Below are 19095 nucleotides of genomic sequence, written 5' to 3'. Positions count from 1 at the left end.
GTACTTATTCTTGACCGTAGCCCGATTCAACTTCCGGTAGTCTATACACAATCTTAAGGCACCATCTTTCTTTTTAGCAAAGAGGGCCGGTGCTCCCCATGGCGAAACGCTAGGGCGAACAAAACCCTTATCTAGCAATTCCTGGAGCTGGATCTTCAACTCACTCAACTCGGCTGGGGCAAAACGATAAGGTGCCATAGAAATCGGCGCTGTGCCGGGCACTAAATCGATAGAGAACTCTATCTCTCGGTGAGGTGGTAAACTAACGAGATCCTCGGGAAAAACATCCGAATACTCACAAACCGCCCTTGGCAGTACAGTCTGGGTCTCATCACACTCACCACTCAAAAAGCTAGCAAGTAGACCACTAAGCTCACTCCGCCCTCGCGGATCATACATCGGTGGCAACGCACTACCAACCCAATCCCCCAAGAAATGGAAGCACTCTCCGCTCAAGGTACAAACAGTGACCTTCTGGCGGTAGCAATCAATAACAGCCCAGTATGACGATAGCCAGTCCATACCCAAAATAACATCAAAACCCTTCATAGGCATCACAACAAACGGAAAAGGAAGTCTATGGTCGGCGACCTCTATATCACAACCTCTAACACCTTGTTTCAAGATTAACTCGCCACCAACAGGCGATACTACACATATAGGAGATGCTAACTATGCCAACTCCAATTCCAAAACAGATGCAAATGCAGCAGACACAAAAGAATGAGATGCACCCGTATCAATCAATACATTAGCAACCAAATTGCAAAACAAGAAGGTACCTCTCACAACTGATGGAGCCGGTACTAGGTCCTGCGCGGTAACAGCATACATGCGCCCTGTAGACCCCTGATCCACCTGGTCACCTCTAGGAGCAAAAGACTGCTGCACAGACTAGGACGACGAAGCTCCCGGATTGGCCCTCGAGGCCTGCACAGACTGAGCTGGCTGATAACCCTGCGTCTGCCTAGAACTAGACGCTCCTGAAGTAGCACTCAACTGTGGGCAATACCTCTTCAGGTGCCCAGGCTGACCACACTGATAGCAAGACAAAGGCTGGCCCCTGCCCTGACTCTGGCCCTAAGGTCTAGCTGAAGAAGAAGCAGCTCGCTGACCCCCTCCCTTCTGCGGGCAAACCGAAGACTTGTGACCCAGTTGGCCATACGCAAAACAAGTCAAGCCTCCCTGACTACCTCTCCCAGAGCCCGTACTCGGCACTGGAAAGGTCGATCTAGCCACACCACCCTGAGACTGTTGAGGGTTAGAACCCCTCTGTCTCCTGCCATCACCCTGACCATCTTGGCCCCTCTTGGAGCCTCCCTGCCCCTCATCCTCCTCCTGCATCATAATCTCCATATGAGCAGCAGCATGAACCAAACGTCTGTACTCTCGAATGAACGACCCTCCAACCCTCAGCTTGAGGCCTCGTCTCAACTTCCACTCAAACTCAAAGCAACGGCGTTCCTCGGACGCCACCAGTTCAGGTGCAAACCTGGACAGACTAGTAAAAGTAGCCTCAAACTCGGCCACTGACAAGCCCTGCTGTTTAAACTGGCAAAACTGTTCCCTCAGCTTCTCCCTTGCAGCTGAAGATAAAAACTTCTCCTGGAAAGCGTTCACAAACGCCTCCCATGCACCACCAACACTGCCCTTCTCGTACTTCCACCATTGACCCGCATCTCCCTTCAGCTGGAAGGATGCCAAGGTCACCTTTAAAGCCCCGTCCTCGATGCCAAGCATCTCGAACGTCTTCTCCATTTGTTCCAACCACTCGTCAGCCTTAAGTGGCTCCTTCGGATCGCCAACAAACTCGTCTGGGTTAGGCCGGAAGAATTCCCCCTTCAAGAAAGAAGGCCCTACTTCAGCAACCTGATTATCAGCTCTGAGAATACCCAGAGCTCCTGCTATTTCTCGGGCCAAGGCATCTATAGCCTGCTGACTCGCTGGCTCGGCCACGTTGGCCTGACCAACTCCCTCCTAAATTGCCGGAACGTCATCCGGTAAAGGTACTTCCTGCCTACCACGCCTGCCACGCCTACCACGCCCTCGTCCTGACATCCTAAAAAAGGTAACCAAGACTATTAGCACATTCACAAATGTGCCGAAGCTATAAACTCGCGTCCTAATGCATGGACAACTGTAATTCACTCCACGTAAGCACATAAATACATAAGCACTTACGAATTTCATTTTCGGATAATGATAGTCCCGAGGCGTTACTAGAGCTCCGGTTAGAAACAGCATTGATCAAGTGCCTTTCCAACAAGACTCACAGAAACCCAAGGATCCAATCAATATCCCAGAAACTAAATCCCATACCCACATAGTCACATAAGCATGTTATCAGTTAAGCACATAGCATATGACACCACATCTAAGTCTCTATCAAGCAAGACAAACCCATTGTGATCCTAATCACTTCCCATGTACCCAAAGTATTCGAACCCGGTACGCTCTGATACCAAGTTGTAACGCCCTCAGAATAATACAAAATACCCAACATTTTAGACATGCATTGATACAAAAGAAATCAACCATTTCTATTCATCAGAGTAATTCTTACAACTGTATTACATGTTAACAACAAAAGCAAATGCCCTATGAGCTACAGCTTTCCAAGTTAACACTTGGTTACAACAAAAAAGAGTACTAACTCAATACATATTAAGCCCTTGGCTTGAATTTACAAGTAATACATCAAAATAAACAAAAGAGTCTTCAACTCTCATCCTCACCCAAGCTATGTCTTTGGAGGTGGCATACTACCTGTACCTGAAAATAATGTCCCATAAAGGGTGAGCCAACGCCCAGTAGAGATATGCTAAACACAGTATGAGCAATAACTAAGACATTAGCAATTGATAAATGTTCAATTTTCATAAACCAATTCATAACCCATTTCCATTTCATGACCACTATGTTCATATTCCATTTCAGTTTCCATTTCTTATCAATTTCAAAGTTTACATCAATGGCTCAGAACCTGGCCAACCGCTTATATGAGACAATGACTCATATTAAACACTTCCCATTTTACAATAGATAAACATATTAGTTGTATCAACATCTCAACAGATAAGCATACAAGTTGTATCCCCATTTCAACAGATATGCATATTAGCAATATCAACACTTCCAATGACAAGCATATGAGCTGTATCAACATTGAAAACTACCCTCCACCAGTAGCTCAAGCAATTATTTCTAAACAGATAATAAAAGCCCTAACAGATAAAATATCAATGTTTTCAAAAGTGAGCGATTAATAAATCTAACTCCACTATTCAACCATATAATGAGTCGATTTCATTATTTCCAACTCAATTCCATATAACCACCATTTCCCCAAATTAATCATACCAATTAATTTATACTACCAATAAGGGTTTTCTACCCCATTTCTCAATATCGACCCAATGGTCTATATTTCAACAACCAACAACAATAACACCATTTTGAAACCCAAATACATATTATGAGCCCAAAATCACAAAACCCTTTTTAATACATTTTGAAACCCTAAGTTCTAAAATTTCCCAAATTCAACACTTTATCAAAACAACTAAAAATCTAGGTCAAAGACCATAAGAGTGAGTAGGAACCCCTACCTCAAAAGATGAGACCCAAAGAAGAAGATGGTGAAAACGAAGTTGCTTCAAACCACGAGTTCCTCGGATCAAAAGATAGCCCTCGACGATCAACAACCCTTTTGTAAAGACCAAAGGTGAGGAAAACACCCTAGCTAGATCAATATCTAGAGAGAAGGCAAGGTTTTAGAGAGAGAGGCTCTCAAATGGCCTTTTCGGAAAAGTAAGAGAGAGAAAGGAGGAGAAAAAGTGATTTAAAACTGCCTCACAGCCAACTGATATACGACATTCCCGCTCGAGCGGAAAACACAACGCTCGAGCGTCAAGAACAAAAACTAGGTCCGCTCGAGCGCAAAAGGACCCGCTCGAGCGCCAAGACACAAGAATAAAGCACATCCGCTCGAGCGTGAAACCAGTCCGCTCGAGCGTAGATTTCCCCCTCCCAGAACTTACACCAAAAAGGCACTACCCGCTCAAGCGTCAACAAACCCGCTCGAGTGCTACCGCTCGAGCGTAAAGAAACCCGTTCGAGCATAGAAATCACATCTGCAGAAGTTTTACAGGGACACGAAAAACTGGGAGTGTGCAATCCCCGCTCGAGCGCAAAAAAACTCGCTCGAGCGGACCGCCTAAAAACTGGGCAACAAGGAATTGAAACCAAGGCCTAACCAACCTGTAACAGCCCTGCCCAAAACATCCTAAAACTCAATCAAGTGGAATTAAAGGACGACAACAAGATAGATACAACTACCAACTTCACGGAACCGAGTCCGGAATACAACAGAACAGTAAAGGGACAACCAGGATCGCTATAGGAAATGAGGGACGTTTTGTACTCTGAGTGACGGAACGTGTCTCAATTCCCGGTCGCCGACACTCCGGATTATCCATGATGGAGCCTAGGCCTTGTTATGTCCATATGTGCATTCATTTCATATTGAGTCTGGCAATTCGACTTCTCGGCCATCATGCACCGAGATGCGTGATTGGTGGCACAAGGATCGAGGACTACACTCCCTGAAAAGTAGTCATGCATACATATGTGAAAATACTTTGCCATGCCCCTTTGTTGCTCTCTGTTGCAGCAAATCAGAAATCAGCAACCTTCTGGAGCATGGCACGCATCCCAAGAATAATTGCAAACAGAGGCAAACCGGGACATCGCAAGGGATTCTCCGCACAAGGCAACCCGAGCATGCATCATTCATCATTTGGAACAAAGCTGAGGCGGTCCATGGATTTACGTGTCAATCTACTACTTTCCTAGATTAATTTGTTAATTAATTAGGATTCTGTATTTATTCGGGACTGTATTATTTATTCATTTGGGACTGTATTATTTATTCGGACCCTCTGCGCGAGGGCAATGTTGTAATAAGTGTGCATGTGTGTGATGTATGTCTTCCAACCCCACGTCTTTCTCCCTTTTATTTATCAGCTTATGATGGTTAGATTAGGGCATGTTTCAATTAGCATACAGTATGATAGCATGTTTGCATTCATTTATCTATCTTGCATGCACCGGGCTCGGCGCATCATACTAACTGCATTTGTATCTCAATTCCAAGTTGAATACATATTAGTTGTAGCATTTCACATGTCATCTTTAGAATAGCCGAGCCTATCTTAGTTGCATTTTGCATGTGTTGCATTAGGCATTTCTGTATAGTTAGGATCATGCATGGATTTCTAACATAACTTTTGTTTTGGCTTGGAGTACTCGGTAAGTGTTTATGCTTTAGCATCCTTGCATGTGTGTGAGCGATTGCCATGATAGCATCCTTACCATGAGGCTATATGCTTATGTGATATAACTGGCTGAATGCCAGTAGGTGAAGGTTGGATTATTTGAATTGGAATAAATGCATTGACTGTGAGTTTTAAGCCCACTAGATAGTGGCAAAATCATGTTTTTCTAAGCCCACCCGAGGGTGGCAAATCCACGTCTTAGCCTACTTGCGGGTAGCACCATCAAACCACTTTCAAAAATAAATATGAAATATTTTGTTCCAATTCAGATGATCCAGTCTATACTTGTATGCTGTGCGCATCACATAGTAAATCTAGGCTAATAACCGGAATAAGAACGCATAAAGTTTTCAAAACTAGATATCATGGTTAGTAGAGGCCGATCTTTGATCAGGCGAGCGGGGGTGCTCACGAAGTGACCTTCCCCAATCGTACCCAAGTTCCCGAGCCGAGGCAACTTTGGTGATGACGGACACGCGGCCTTAGGCAACGAGTCAGGGTTTCCTAAATTTCTCCAAAATAAAACATTTAGGTGGCGACTCTGTATCTGGCAAAGCAATCCATGTTTGGCACTTCTTTCAAAATCTGTTTTCTCAAAACGATTTGCCGGATTTGGACTCTTTGGTTCAGATTTACAATCGTGACAATTTGAGAGTTCGAACTTGTAGTGAGCCCAAATGAACAGAACGGGACTCATTCTCCCGGGGCGTTCGGGGACGTCTACAATGGGTCACACCCTAACCACGGGTTTTACACCCAACCAATCCTATCGACCACCTCTCCTGACCTAACCAGTATTAAGGTACAAACCTATCACATTCGACCATATTAAAGGCGTCCGGAAACTTAGGAAACACCCATTATACTATTTCCCAAGGTATAACACTAGCTGATCGCAATACACCACTCCCCGATGCCAACAACCACAATCTTATATAGGGACTAATACTCTCTCAATTAAAACAACCAATCAGTACATATGCAAATTTGGCAACGTTACCTACCATAAAGGTATAAGTCCATTCCTAACGAAATTATGCGATATGCCTTCGTAAAACATCATGTTCAATATACAAAACCCAGTGTTAATCGCACACATCATATCCTGTCGAGGATTTCTCACGACTAAAGACAAAAATCTCTACCACGCACATAAGATCAAATGGATAACACCTATGAAATTCCATACATCCGGCAAGTATAACTATTCTCGCCCCATAGTAGTCCTGCCAGGATACGCATCCCTCAACAATTCTTCCTAATTTCTAAACATAACTCACCAGTCCCCATTTTCCCAAACCAAATCACACGCATACAGATGCATTATTACAAAAATTTTATGGTTTCACAACAACTTAACACATTAATAAAACTTTAGAGTCACAACATGCTCCAATCTACCCAATCCATGGGAATTAACAAACACAGACACATACATATAAACAAGCAATTTTGATGTTTCAACATTCCCAAAACACATTGGTTACACAACGAAACCCAATGATTACAAAACGATAATTCACCGATTACAAAATGGATTAATCAAAACAAAACCATCCCATCGGTATTACCACCGTTACCGCCCCTTGCTGAACTACAAGTATGTCCCAACTGGCCACACCTAGGACAACTGCACACTTCCCCAAATGGAGCTAGGGAGCTCGACTCTCTCGAGGCCCTCAAAGTCTGGCCTGATTGTTGCTCATAACGGTATTGCCCCTACCCAGTCGAATAAAGCTGAACCCGACTAGGTTGCAAAACTCCCAAAGAAGCCCCTGGCTGGGTACAGAAACGTTTGATATGACCTGGCTGATTACACACCCAACAAGTAAGCAGTTCCCAAGTACAAGACTGGTTCAAAGTCTGAACTAATGGGGGCCCCAACGACTGGTTCCCCAATGAGCATCCGATCGATCCAAAGCCTGGTTGGCTAGATGATTCTGGTGGTGTAACTACTGGTTGAACTGCGAACCCTGCCCTCTTCCTCTATGGGCACACCGAAGACTTGTGGCCCAGATGACCACATCTGAAACACCAAGCAGACCTTCTACATTAAGACTGGTCCGAAACCTGAACCTCTCTGGACCTCCCAACAGAAGAGTCCGAAACCCCTGGCGAAGAAAATAATTTAGCCTGGGACTGAACATGCTTTCACCTCCACCCCTTACTGAGCCTAGAGTACCTATAAACCGTAGGAGTTACCGAGACGGCCTCCTCCCTAACCTGACCAACACTCACAACCATGGTCTCTTCCCTATTTTGCCCCATAGCTAGTACTGCTACCTCTACATGAGCTGCTGCCTTAACATGCACACTATAACTCCAATGCCAAGACCCAGCAATCCTTTCTCGGATATCGTCACACAGCCTACTCTCAAACTCTGAACAACGCAATTCCTCCGTCACCACTAATTATGGGGCAAATCTTGACAGGTTAGCAAACCATGCCTCAAACTGTACCAGAGGTGTAGTACCTTGGCATAACTCCACAAACTATTTCCGCAACTCTTCCCAAGTGGAAGGAGGGAAATCAAAACTTCCTCGTCTAGGCATCCTAGTAAAAGTAAACAAGGTATTAGGACATTTTCAAATGTACGGAAACTATTACACTCACGTTCTAACATGATGGACAAATGTAATTCATTCCACGTAAGCACATAATCACATAAGCACTTACGAATTTCATTTCCAAATAATGACAGTCCCGCGGCGTTGCTAGAGTTCCAATCAGAAACGACAGTGATCAGGTGCCTTTCCAACAGGACTCCCAGAAACCCAAGGATCCAGTCAACATCCTAGAAACTAAGTTCCATTCCCATATAGTCACATAGACATGTTATCACATAAGTATATAACATCATACATAAGTCTCTAACAGGAGAGACAAACCCACTGTGGTACTAACCACTTCCCACGTACCCAAAGTATTCAAACCCGGTACGCTCTGATATCAAGTTGTAACGCCCTCAAAATAAAACATAAACCCAACATAATACAGTTCTATATTCATGATAGATTACTTTTCCAAACATACATCGGAGTTAATGTTACAAAAGAGAATTTCATATAAGTAACAAGTGTTTACAACTATAATAAAATGCCCTACGGGCTTACATCTTTCCAAGTTGTTACTTGGTTACACAAAAGAAAAATTTTAACTCTTTTACAGGTAAAGCCCTCGGCTTGCATTTATATGTTATCAATAAAACAAATATCAAAGTAGAGTCTTCAACTTCGACAACTTCCTAAGCAAAGGTCTTGAACTTGGCACGTCTCCTGTACCTGAAAATGGTGTCCCAAGTAGGGTGAGCCAAAGCCCAGTAGAAATATACTAAACCCAATATGAGAAAGAACTAAAACATTATCATTCGACAAATGACTAGCACGTGTAGAGTAATTCACACCCTTCTCATCGCCCGACAACAATTACATCCATGCTACCATCCACTTCCCTTATTTATTCAATTCAATTCCTCAATATGGTTCATTATCTAACCAAATAATTTAGGTGAGACTATAGTTCGACTCATTAGTACTTCCACAACCCACGATTCAAAATGAGACTACACTCATATAATTAATACTCCAATTGATAACTTTATTCATGCATTTCAATTCATAAGGTTTCGGGACTTTCACCCCGGACATTCCCGTCAGTTTAGTTATCTTTGGAATCCATCCCTCATCTTTCCCCAAACAAGGGTACATATATAATGTATTTAAGCATGTAATCACATATGGAGTACATTCCCCGTGTCCTCCCAAACAACAATACATAAACAATGTGTTAAAGTATATGAACACATATGGAGTACACCCCACATCTCCTTCCAAACAACAATACATAAACAATGTGTTAAAGTATATGAACCCATGTGGAGTACATCCCCCATCTCCTCCCAAACAACAATACATAAACAATGTGTTAAAGTATATGAACACATATGTGAGTGGAGTACATCCCCTATCTCCTCTCACACACTGAGTACATCCCCTATCTCCTCCCAAACCAAGAATACATATATAATGTATTTAAACACTTCATCACATACAATGTTCAATCAATACACATATTTGTTGTATTATTTCACCCATCATATTCAATGGCATAACACGTTCGATTAGTTTCAGTTTCCCTTAATCCGTATACAGTGTCTACAACAATCAAGACTATCCTCCACCGACAGCCCAAAGCTGTTATCTCTAGACAGATAATAAATTTATCAACAGATAAAATATCCCATTTTCATAGGTGAGAGATTAAATTATCCAACTACACCATTGTGGGAGCCGAATAAGTAGAAGAGTCGGAAGATGCGTACTCCAGAAATTAGATACTATCTGGCTTCATATTGCCTTACTAGGACGCCGAATACATTAAGAAAGCCGAATAGACGAAAGTCAGTGGCTCCGAATGAATAAAAGGGGAATGGGATAAAAGTAGGCTCGGGCCCGAAGGCCCAAAAAGCAAGTATAAATACAAGAACCATAGATTTAGAAAGGTATGTAAGAATCACTTCACAAAACTTAGTAAAGAAGCTACCCTGAGTGTCTGAACTAACTTGTCCGTCGGAGTGCTAATTCCGACACCCCCGACCGGAGTGTTTGTATCTTTTCAGGTGACTAGCTGAGGATCACTAGCGTCTCCCAGGATCTGAAGAGTATTTCCAAACCACTTCTCCACAATTGGCGCCGTCTGTGGGAATACTCAAATACATCCATGGCAGGCATGACTGCAGATCCTCCGATAGCCACTGACGAGACCGCACAGAGAGGTGACCTCATTCCAGCGAACTCGCTTGGACCAAAAACCATCGCAGCAAGACTTGCCTCGGACCTCTGCTCATCTCCAAACCCAACGCAAAAGACAATACAAGCGACCATGGCACAAGTTAGGCAAACCAAACAGAGGTTGGACAACATCATCGCTGAGAACGAATGCCTTCATCATGATCTAGCCTCAGAAATAGCAAAATCCAAACAAACGGTGCGCCAGGCTTCTGATTGACCCCCGAGGGCAGATGATCGACGATCTCGGAACCGACAGCAAGAAACTGACGGCCGCCGTGCTTCAACAGATCATCTTGAGGAGTTGGTAAAGGACGAACGTCTCCACCAATGCGTCCGGAGGAGTGTGGTCGAAACACCTGCCCGTCTGAAGGATGCATTTCCACTTGACACCGTCTACATGATATACAGCCTGCCAGCAGCCCCGGCCGTGCATGCGATCCAATCACATCCAGGCCCCCAACAGCAACTCACGCCAGCGAAACGGCCCCGAGAAACGCCAAGTATCACCTTTGACGATTCTGATTTGATCGGTGTAACACTCTCTCATATCAATCCGTTGGTTGTTAAGCTGCGCGTAAACTGGTTCACCGTTGAACGCGTTCTTATCAACTAGGGCAGTACCTCAGAGGTTATGTATTATAAAATCTTCACCAAACTCGGATTCAACAAGTCAGACCTGACTCTGTCTCCTTATCCACTATTCGGCTTCAATGCCACTCCGGAGTACCCATTGGGAAAGATCAGCTTACCCGTTCGAGCAGGCTTCAGAACGGTGGACGTGGAATTCTTGGTCGTCAGGCTGCCATCACCGTACAATCTCATCATGGGGCGATCATGGTTGCATACCTTGCAGGCTGTCCCAAGCACCTGTCATCAACTGCTACGTTTCCCAACAGAACACGGCATTGAGCAAATCTGCGGATCCCAGAAATCGGCACAAGCATGTTATCTCCTTGTCACCAGAACGCCAAAGGAACTGCAAGTAAACTCCATTGAGGTGCCGAATCAGGAGATCCTGGACGATGTTGGGCGGTATCCAAATGAGAAGGCCATGAAAGATTTAGACCGAGTTGACATTGATGGCAGCCTAGAGAAGTTCTTCATGATCGGTGCCTCTCTAAATCAGGCCGACAGGCAGCAGCTGATCTCTTTCTTGCTCAACAACCTTGACGTCATTGCGTAGACTCTGTATGAAATGCCGGGAATAGACTCATCAGTTTCACAGCACTATCTGAATGTCGATCCGAAATGTAAGCCGATCGTTCAGAAAGGCCGACGGTCAGCCGTGGAGCACACCGCCGCCGTTGTTAAGGAGGTAGACAGATTGCTTGACGCTGGCGCCATTAGAGAAGTCACTTACCCTACGTGGCTCTCCAATATAGTGGTGGTGAAGAAGAAAAATGGGACTTGGCGGGTGTGCGTCGACTTCACGGATCTGAACAAAGCTTGCTCCAAAGACTGTTTTCCTTTACCTAGAATCGACCAGCTCGTCGATGCGACGACACGTCATCAACGCATGAGCTTCCTCAATGCTTATAGAGGCTACCATCAAATCGCCATGCATCCAGATGACCAGGACAAAACTGCCTTCCTCACCCCAAGAGGAACCTATTGCTACAAAGTTATGCCTTTTGGGTTGAAGAATGTAGGGGCAACCTACTAAAGATTGGTCACCGCCATGTTCAAAGAGCAACTCGGCCACACTATGGAAGTATACATCGACGATATGGTGGTCAAGTCCAAAGAAGAACAGAGTCATATAGCCGATCTAGAAAATACATTCAGCATCTTACGCAAATACAGAATGAAACTGAACGCTTCCAAGAGTGCGTTCAGAATCGGCTCTGGAAAATTCCCGGGTTACATCGTCAATCACCGAGGAATCGAAGCCAACCCGAGGCAAGTCACAACAATCTTGGAACTCGGCTCCCCCCGTTCAGTAAAAGAAGTCCAAAAGTTGATGGGGATGGCCGCTGCACTCAACAAGTTCATCAGCCAATCTACAGATCGCTGCCGACAATTCTTTCAGACACTATGGCAGGGTAAGGCTTTTGAATGGTCCGCCAAATGCGAATCAGCCTTCAACGGACTCAAGACCTACCTCCGCTCAGTACCTCTCTTGACAACACCCGCCGCTGGTGACCCGCTCACCCTATATCTGGTAGTTTCCGATAGGGCCGCCAGCGCCGTACTGTTAAAAGAGAAGGAGGGAGAGCAACGACCAATGTATTATGTGAGCAAGGCAATGTTGACGTCGAAACACGCTACCTTCCGCTGGAAAAACTCATCTTAGCCCTAGTCATGGCGGCAAGAAAACTGATGCATTACTTCCAGGGACATAGCATTGGGGTGCTAACGGATTATCCCCTCTAATCAGTTCTACGGAGTGCAGAAGCATCATGACGTGTTTTGAAATGGGCTCTTGAACTCGGCCAATACGACATTCAATTTTTACCTAAAACTGCAATCAAGGGGCAGGTGTTGGCCGTCTTTGTTGCCGAATTCACCGGCGAGCTTGCCAGCCTCAAACCTGATGAAGTTCGACCAAAGGCTGAAGTTCTACCAAAGCCGAACTGGAGAATTTATGTCAAGGATATTTGGCAATTATACTGTGATGGATCATGTAACCAAAGGGGCAGTGGCGCCGGAGTTATAATCATGTCTCCAGACGGCGCAATAATTGAGCAAACCGTCAAGCTTGGCTTTGAAGCATCAAATAATGAAGCCAAATACGAAGCCCTTCTAGTTGGTCTACGAAATGCGCACCTTCTCGGCGCTCAGCGTCTGCTTGTGTTTTGTGATTCAAAATTGGTAATCAATCAGCTAAAGGGGGAGTACGCGGCAAGAAACGACCGTATGGCGGCCTACATGAAAACGGTCAATTTCTTGCTGGCAAAATTTGACCATCACGAACTGAACCAAATAACACGTGACCAGAACACACACGCGGATGCCTTAGCGTGCCTAGCCGCCGCCATCAATTCTGAGATCAAACGGACCATCGAAGTAGGTTTCGTCCCGGAGCCGAATATAGGCCCTTCGGAGGAAATCCACGTCAACATTATAGAATCCACACCAAGCTGGATGGACCCCATTGCTACATTCCTCTCTTCTGAACAACTCCCAGAGGACAAAAAAGAAGCACACAAGCTGCGAAATAAAGCCTTGCGATACTATCTGGATCCGCAAGAAGGGCTTTACAAAAAGTCCCTCTCTGGTCCATATTTAGAATGCGTGCACCCCGATAAAGTGGAGGAGCTTCTAACAGAGATACATGAGGGCAGTTGTGGTGCCCATTCTGGCAGATGCTCCCTGGCCCGTCGAGCTATAACGCAGGGATACTATTGGCCGACAATGAGAGTTGACACGGAGAGTTATGTAAAAAAATACGAACAGCGCCAAAGGTTCTCCCCATTAACCCATCTGCCTGTTGAAGAGTTGAACTCTATCACCAGTCCCTGGCCGTTTGCTCAGTGGGGACTTGATATCGTAGGACCGTTGCCCAGGGCCCCAGGGAACAAGCGATTCTAAATCGTCGCGACAGACTACTTCACAAAATGGGTCGAAGCGGAGGCTTTAACACATATACGAGATGCCGACATTAAGCGCTTTGTATAGAGAAACATCATAACATAATTCGGCATTCCGAGAGCTCTCATCTCAGACAATGGCACCCAGTTCAATTAGGGCATATATCGAGAGTTATGCAGCAAATATAGCATTCGACCTTACTTCTCGACACCGGCCTACCCCCAAAGCAATGGTCAAGCCGAAGCCTCTAACAAATCTATCTTGGACAGCATCAAAAAGAGACTGGAAAAGTCTAAAAGCAAATGGGTAGAAGAATTGCTGAGTGTATTGTGGGCTCATCGTACTACGCCAAGGAGATCCACTAGAGAAACGCCGTTTGCTCTATGCTTTGGAACCCAGGCAATCTTACCCTTGGAAATCGGCCTCCCAACTCTGAAATCGCAAGTTTTTGATATGGGCCGAAACGACATAATGCTTGCCCTAGATCTGATTCTGATCGAAGAGCGAAAAGACCGCGCCCTGATATCCATGGCACGGTATCAGCAGCAGCTTGCCAAATCGTATAATCAGCGAGTTCAGTTGCGCCGATACACGCCAGGGGAGCTTGTCCTGAAGAAGGTACTTCCAGCCGACCGGAGACCGGCCGATGGAAAATTGGGTCCAAACTGGGACGGCCCCTATCAGATCGAATCCATCGCAGGAACAGGGGCATATCGGCTCTCAGACATGTCAAGAAGAAGCCTGCCACGGCCTTGGAATTCAACACATTTACGTAAATTCTATCATCAACCTGACTTGTGGGCTTGATACTTGTACATATTCCACCGTTGCAATACAAAGCTTCTCGTTTTCTTAAGCTCGCCCCCAAGCCTTTAAGGGCCGATTAAGCCTTTTAAGGCCAAAATAAGTCTCCGGATTCGGAGCCCCCTTTGGTGCAGGTCACCTCAGGGCCGATTAAGTCTCTGAATTCAGAGCGCCCTTCGTAGATAACACGATTGACCAAAAGAAAGTCTCCAAATTCGGAGCACCCTTTGGTGCATGTCGCCTCAGGGCCGATAAAGCCTCCGAATTCGGAGCCCCCCTTGGTGCATGTCACCTTAGGGCCGATTAAGTCTCCGGATTCGGAGCCCCATTTGGTGCAAGTCACCTCAGGGCCGATTAAGTCTCTGGATTCGGAGCGCCCTTCGTAGATAGCACGATTGGCCAAAATAAAGCCTCCGGATTCAGAGCCCCTTTTGGTGCATCACACCTTAGGGCCGATTAAGCCTATTAAGGCCAATTAAGACTCGGAATTCGGAGCGCCTTTCATGGATATCACGATTGGCCTAAATAAAGCCTCCGAATTCGGAGCCCCCTTTTGTGCATGTCACCTCAGCGCTGATAAAGCCTCCGAATTCGGAACCCCCTTTGGTGCATGTCACCTTAGGGCCGATTAAGTCTCCGGATTCGGAGCCCCCTTTGGTACAGGTCACCTCAAGGCCGATTAAGTCTCCGGATTCGGAGCACCCTTCATAGATAGCACAATTGGCCAAAATAAAGCCTCCGGATTCGAAGCCCCTTTTGGTGCATGACACCTTAGGGTCGATTAAGCCTATTAAGGCCGATTAAGACTCTGAATTCGGAGTGCCCTTCATGGATATCATGATTGGCCCAAATAAAGCCTCTAAATTCAAAGCCCCCTTTGGTGCATGTCACCTTAGGGCCGATTAAGTCTCCGGATTCGAAGCCCCCTTTGGTGCAGGTCACCTCAGGGCCGATTAAGTCTCCGGATTCGGAGCGCCCTTTGTAGATAGCACGATTGGCCAAAATAAAGCCTCCGGATTCGGAGCCCCTTTTGGTGCATAACACCTTAGGGCCGATTAAGCCTATTAAGGCCGATTAAGCCTATTAAGGCCGATTAAGACTCTGAATTCAGAGCGCCCTTCGTGGATATCACGATTGGCCCAAATAAAGCCTCCGAATTCGAAGCCCCCTTTGGTGCATGTCACCTCAGGGCTGATAAAGCCTCCGAATTCGGAGCCCCCTTTGGTGGATGTCACCTTAGGGCCGATGAAGTCTCCGAATTCGGAGTCCCCTTTGGTGCAGGTCACCTCAGGGCCGATTAAGTCTCCGGATTCGGAGCGCCCTTCATAGATAGCACGATTGGCCAAAATAAAGCCTCTGGATTCGGAGCCCCTTTTGGTGCATGACACCTTAGGGTCAATTAAGCCTATTAAGGCCGATTAAGACTCCAAATTCGGAGCTCCCTTCATGGATATCATGATTGGCCCAAATAAAGCCTCTGAATTCGGAGCCCCCTTTGGTGCATATCACCTTAGGGCCGATTAAGTCTCTAAATTCGGAGCCCCCTTTGGTGCAGGTCACCTCAGGGCCGATTAAGTCTCCGAATTCGGAGCGCCCTTCGTAGATAGCACAATTGGCCAAAATAAAGCCTCCGGATTCGGAGCCCCTTTTGGTGCATGACACCTTAAGGTTGATTAAGCCTATTAAGGCCGATTAAGACTCTGAATTCGGAGCGCCCTTTGGTGCATGTCACCTCAAGGCCGATAAAGCCTCCAGATTCGGAGACCCCTTTGGTGCAGGTCACCTCAGGGCCAGTTAAGTCTCCAGATTCGGAGCCCCCTTTGGTGTAGGTCACCTCAGGGCCGATTAAGTCTCCGGATTCGGAGCGCCCTTCGTAGATAACACGATTGTCCAATATAAAGTCTCCAGATTCGGAGCCCCCTTTGGTGCATGTCACCTCAGGGCCAATAAAGCCTCCGAATTCGGAGCCCCCTTTGGTGCATGTCACCTTAGGGTCGATTAAGTTTCCGGATTCGGAGCCCCCTTTGGTGCAGGTCACCTCAGGGCCGATTAAGTCTCCGGATTCGGAGCGCCCTTCGTAGATAGCACGATTGGCCAAAATAAAGCCTCCGGATTCGGAGCCCCTTTTGGTGCATGACACCTTAGGGCCGATTAAGCCTATTAAGGCCGATTAAGACTCCGAATTCGGAGCGCCCTTCGTGGATATCACGATTGGCCCAAATAAAGCCTCTGGATTCGGAGCCCCTTTCTGTGCATGACACCTTAGGGCCGATTAAGACTCTGAATTCGGAGCGCCCTTCGTGGATATCACGATTGGCCCAAATAAAGCCTCCGAATTTGGAGCCCCTTTCGATGCATGACACCTTAGGGCCGATTAAGACTCCGGATTCGAAGCGCCCTTCGTGGATATCACGATTGGCCAAAATAAAGCTTCCGGATTCGGAGCCCCTTTCGGTGCATGACACTTTAGGGCTGATTAAGCTTATTAAGGCCGATTAAGACTCCGAATTCGGAGCGCCCTTCGTGGATATCACGATTGGCCCAAATAAAGCCTCCGGATTCGGAGTCCCTTTCGGTGCATGACACCTTAGGGCTGATTAAGACTCTAGATTCGGAGCGCCCTTCGTGGATATCACGATTGGCCAAAATAAAGCCTCCGAATTCGGAGCCCCTTTTGGTGCATGACACCTTAGGGCCAATTAAGCCTATTAAGGCCGATTAAGACTCCGAATTCGGAGCGCCCTTTGTGGATATCACAATTGGTCAAAATAAAGCCTCTGGATTCAGAGCCCCTTTTGGTGCATGACACCTTAGGGCCAAATAAGCCTATGAAGGCCAATTAAGACTCCGAATTCGGAGCGCCCTTAATAGCCTCCGGATTCGGAGCCCCTTTTGGTGCATGACACCTTAGGGCCGATTAAGGCTCCGAATCCGGATTGGCCTTTTTTGAGATGCATTCGCACCACTTCATTGGCCGAATAAATATTCACTGAGAATTGTTCTTATTTCAAGCCGGTCAATACATGTTTAAACATTTACGCGACGCAACACAGAACTTGCCAGAAAGTTAAAATAATACGATTAATTAAACACATAACATTTCAAGACCAAATACAAACGTTGAAAATAAAAGTAATTCTATCTATCCGGCATGAAGTCTATTCATTGGGCACCCTCATCGTCGCTCTTCTCAATTTCGAAATCGGAATAAGGAAAGTAGTGGCGATGATACAGGGGCGAGGCCGAATCAATGCCCACGGCTTCGAGAGCTTCCTCGATTTGAAGGGCCTAGATCCAGCCGTGCTTGAATCCATGATTTTCACATCGGCATATCTCCTCGGCAAGGTCCTATTTGGTCTTCTCTATCCCGACCTTCAGGCCATCTTGAAACCCCTTTTCATAACAACTCGAGGTCCGTTAGGTCACTTTCTCCATAACAACCAATTTAGATTGACTGGCCGCCACCAACGCGCTTGTTTGTACATTCTTCAGCTCCCGAAACTCACGCTCAGCCTTTTTCGTGCGAATCTCCAGATTGCGATTCCTTTTGTCCTTTTTCTCGCTCTCACGTCGCGCTTCCTGCAGACGCATGCCGACTTCATAAGCAGTATATAGCCCTTTTACGGCCCCATGTATGCCGTCTTGAAATACTTCGAAATCTCGACGTCCGACCATCGATTGTTGGACTTCCGGCGGGAATATCTATCGAGCGAACTCAACTGCCACATCTGGGTCTTTAATGATATAATCCCCCTCCGTCATTGGTCTATTCCTCACAAAAATCGCAAAACTCAACGGTCGTGGCGTCGCATCAGGCTCAATTTTCGGTCGCGGGTGCGGAGAATTTCCTCGTTGTTGCCTGTCCTTTCGGGGTGATCTGCTTCGATGACGCTCTTCTTCCCGATCCTTGGACGTTCTTCTTCCTGTGCGCGTAGGCTCGCTATTACGACTCATTGCGGCGTCTGATTCAGTCAATCTCCATCCCTCCCAAGTTGCCTGAATGGAAATAAGTAGGGCCTCTGGCATGCACCCGCCCCATTTATCCTTCAATGTTTGCAGCTCTCCCGAGGCAACGCCAGTAATCCCAAACGTCAACCCACGAGCTCGGCCAGCTCGTGCCCTAGCTAAGGGAAGGGCAGATTTACTAATCTGGTCGGCCATGTTTTCAAGCGCAAGCGCCGATCAATGTGTGCCTCAGCCAGGCCACGAGTCATGCCCATTCGGCTTCCCAAGCTCGCGCCCTGGCTAAGGCAAGGGCATATTTACTTTATTAATCCGGCCGGCCATGTTTTCAAGTGCAAGCGCCGATCAATGTGTGCCTCAACCAGCCCACGAGTGACGCCCATTCGGCTTCCCAAGCTCGCGCCCTGGCTAAGGCAAGGGCAGATTTACTAATCTGGTCGGCCATGTTTTCAGGTGCAAGCGTCGATCAATGTGTGCCTCAGCCAGCCCATGAGTCACGTCCATTCGGCTTCCTAAGCTTGCGCCCTGACTAAGGCAAGGGCAGATTTACTTTATTAATCCGGTCGACCATGTTTTCAAGCGCAAGCGCCGATCAATGTGTGCCTCAGCCAGCCCACGAGTGGTGCCCATTCGGCTTCCCAAGCTCGCGCCCTGACTAAGGCAAGGGCAT

The sequence above is a fragment of the Camellia sinensis genome, chromosome 8 (assembly GCF_055761805.1).
Source record: "Camellia sinensis isolate YWXY chromosome 8, ASM5576180v1, whole genome shotgun sequence".
Classification (NCBI taxonomy): Eukaryota; Viridiplantae; Streptophyta; class Magnoliopsida; order Ericales; family Theaceae; genus Camellia; species Camellia sinensis.
Note: the sequence above shows the minus strand (reverse complement) of the source record.